We start from the raw sequence: 3838 nt of genomic DNA on the forward strand, positions 1-3838 counted from the left end.
AAAAGCTGCAGGAGTTGATGCCATCCTTCCTGAGGTATGGAAGAACGGAGGCCCAGCGCTGCACACCAAACTCCATGAATTCTTCGTCTGCTGCTGGGAGCAGGGAAAACTCCCTCAAGACCTCTGTGATGCAGTCATTATCACTCTGTACAAGAACAAAGGGGAGAAGTCAGACTGTTCCAATTATCGTGACATAACACTTCTGTCTGTCGCCGGCAAAATCCCTGCAAGGGTACTGCTGAATCGACTGGTACCCGCGATAGCAGAAGATCACCTTCCAGAGACACAGTGCGGCTTCAGAGCCAACCGGGGAACCACAGCCACATTTTGTCCTGAGGCAGATTCAGGAGAAGTGCCGGGAACAAAACAAAGCGCTGTACGTCACCTTTGTGGATCTGACAAAAGCATTTGATACTGTGAGCAGACTGGGACTTTGGAAAATTCTGGAAAATAGCAACGACCTCTCGCAGCCCTTCCCTATTGCAAACAGTGTGAATCAGGGCTGTGTTCTTGTTCTCACTGTTCACCATTTTGTTCAGCATGATGCTCCAGCAGACCACAGAGGACCTTGACGACGCTGATGGCATATACATCCGTTCAACCTGAGGACCATGGAGCTACTGATCCGGGAGCTGCTGTTTGCTGATGATGCCGCCCTCCTTGCTCACACACAGATCTAGCGAATCACGTCCTGTTTCGCAAAAACTGCTCAGATCTTCGGTCTTGAAGTCAGCTTGAAGAAGACTGAAGTTCTGCATCAGCCTGCACCACAAAAAGAGTACAATCCACCAAGCATCTCCATCGAACGAACAGAACTGAAGGCTGTCCACCATTTCAGCTACTTTGGGTGCGTGGCCTACCTAAGATTGTGCTGTACGGGGAACTGTCCTCTGGCTACCGCAACATCGGGGCATCACGAAAGCAGTACAAAGACTCCCTGAAGAAGTCCCTCACTGCTTGCTGCATCGATCACCGTCAGTGGGCAACACAAGCAGCTGATCGCGACTCCTGACGGTGCACAGTCCATCAGGCCACCTCCCTCTTTGAAGATACCCGCAGGGCCAGCATGGAGGACATAAGGAAAAGGAAGAACCGTGTCCCCTCAGCACCCATCCTGGACCAGACTTTTACCTGCAGTCATTGTGGCAGGACCTGCCCGTCCCGCATAGGCCTCGTCAGCCACCAGCGTGCCTGTAGAAGATGTGGATGACCTTTCTGAATCTTCGTTCGCGAAGCCAAGCCATGACTACCACACCTGTCCCTAACCTTACCCGTATCCCACCTCAATAGCAGCACAATTGTTTTGCAATACAACATAAACACAATAAGTACATGTGTTGTAGGATGGTCAGTGCGTTGGCTAAACAAGCAGCAAAAAAAACCTGGAAAAACTTCAGAAATGTCCATGGAAAATTCTTGTTTATTCAGGATGCCACAAATTCCAAAAAGGTGCAACACAGTCCAAAGCAAAATGTCCATTGCAAGTCCAAGTTTAACTCAGAAATTCTGCAGGAAAACATACTAACAAAAGGAATTTGTTCAAGGTACAACACAAAAGAACAAACAAAACAAACTCAAGGGAAAAATAAGTTACACAGTTGGCTACTGATACCAAACACCTTTTTTTCCCCCAAACATTTCATCTGTTCTTTTATGTTTAATTTTAGTAATCAGTAATTAACTATACATTTCATAGTTCACAAAGTATTGGCAACCTTACCAACTATACATTGATAATGTCTATCTTTACCAGTTACATTACCACTTAGAAAACAATACAAACACATAAACATTCATGAGCTTTGGGTCTAAATACTCTTAATAGACCAACTCCTCCCCTTCAGGATGACATATAATCGGTTTCCTGTTCGCGGCCTACTAGGCATTTCCAGGAACCGGAAAGACAAAGAGACATGCACATTAATATTAAAACATTGTTTGTTTAACTTCACCTTGTATGTTCCACTTTGATAACAGTCACCATGGAATGTGCACCTTTCATGTGACTGCCACTAAAGTAAAATAAACACAAAATAAAGATCTCACAAAACTGTTTAGTGTGGTTCTTTAAGTTTGGCACATTTGTGCCACATCACAACATTGTACCTAACAATTATTATTATTATTCTTTTTTTTTAAATTAAGTACATAGTAGTTAAAGACACCTAATATAAACTGAGACCACAGAAACGACATAAAACTCTCTAAATGTTTGTTTTGCAGACACCTTAGTGGCCCCCAGTTTGAAAACACCTGGTACTTGTCCTAAATTGGGTTGTAACATACCTTGGCATGGGGATGTGACACGATACACAGCTGAACACTGTTGATCACAGAAGATCAACTCCTGAAAAGTCAAATCAAAGTCAAATCAAAAGAACACATCACTTTTTATAATGAATAATCTGTGAGCAACAGATCTGTGAGAAAAGGTTAAAAATAAACATTGCAAGTCAAAAACAATATGCATCAGCCCAAGACCTGCAATATGCTTGTACAGACATTGTTAACAAACATAAGTGCTTGTCTAGCCTCAGAGAACAGGGCTGCAATCTAAATCAATTCTAAAGAAGAAAATTGACCATTTTCTTAATCACACAGAAGGAATTTGAATAAAAAGGAGGATTATTAGTATATTTCAGAAGTGTTTTGGACTATTTCAATATGTGAGATTGCCTCTTCCTCTCTTCGAGGCTGATTTGTGATGGTCAGGGCATTTAAAATTAATACTTGGGGTACTCTGTTGTGTCTGTTTCTTCAGCTTTACCAATGACAACTCTTTCCTTGCCACTCATGGAGGTCACAGGAAGCTGCACCGGGAGTGCTGCCGGCAGCCATAGTGATAGGCCGGGAGAAAGAAGCAGAGTCATGAAACATTCATAAGGCCTCTGTGTGGCGGGGGGAGGGCAGAGCCAAGACTGGTGAGGGGGTTTAATTTGCCCAAGGAAGAGTGCTGCCATGTCCTGCGCTCCAGCACTGTTGTAATTAAAGGGACGAGGCCTGCGGAAATTGGCTCGGACCCCGCTGTAGAGCAGCGTCAACCCCGCCTGCCCGCGCTCTTGTCGGCCTATTCCAAAATCAATTATCTCCACGAAACAGCTGTAAGGCCCTCACCGCAGCCTCTTGCTCCTGAAGTGAGGGAGACATTTGAAATTCATTACCATATAAAGCAAAAGGTCCTTTACGTATTAAACAGCACTCGCCTTTTTATAAATTGTTTTTCCCCCCTCGAACCTGATGACAATTTGACCACTTTCAGTCTCCTGGTGTGAAAGCCAAGCAGCGAGGGTTGATTGCATCATTTATAAGAAAACAAAGAGAGGGAGTGGTGCATGTCAAGTTTAGACTGAAGGCTGTCATCCGGTTTATCAATTTCATACCACTTTCATGCTTTACAGTATTGTAAAAGTTTACTGACCTTGCCGTGCCAGAGAGCTCAACCTTCACACTGCGTTCCTCTGACAGATCCTTGGATAGCAGGAGGCAGATTGGACATTCATAGTGAGGAACCTGAATTCACAGCTATCCTGCCACATCTGAGTGTGAGCTTGGCAAGTGAGCAAAAACAAGTTGGAGAAATGACATAGAAGAGACTACAGTAGGGGGGGGGAGGTGATGAAATATTAAACTTTATGGTGAGGTTCTGTCCAAAGCTAAAATAAAACAGGAAAACATCAGATTGGTGTTCATCTCTCACACTTTTATCCTCCAACCCCCTCGCCCTCCCCCATGCAAGACACTTCTAACAAGTATTTTAATTACCGCCTCTTACACCAGCTTCTAGGTCACCATGTTCTGCTTGGCTAATGTAAATAATTCACCAGCAACCAACTGGGTA

The 3838-nt window shown here is 44.1% G+C and overlaps 1 long non-coding RNA gene across 1 annotated transcript; it reads right to left on the reverse strand.

Moving 5' to 3' along the window:
• Positions 1-1413: 1413 nt before the first annotated feature.
• Positions 1414-3209, reverse strand: LOC311095604. Its single transcript, XR_014608873.1, has 3 exons — positions 2768-3209; positions 2287-2347; positions 1414-1878 (listed from the first exon to the last, which is right to left on the reverse strand). It is a non-coding gene; the product is annotated as an uncharacterized lncRNA (long non-coding RNA).
• Positions 3210-3838: the final 629 nt, after the last annotated feature.

Source organism: Abramis brama (assembly GCF_963993115.1).
Source record: "Abramis brama genome assembly, chromosome: 14".
NCBI classification, from domain to species: Eukaryota; Metazoa; Chordata; class Actinopteri; order Cypriniformes; family Leuciscidae; genus Abramis; species Abramis brama.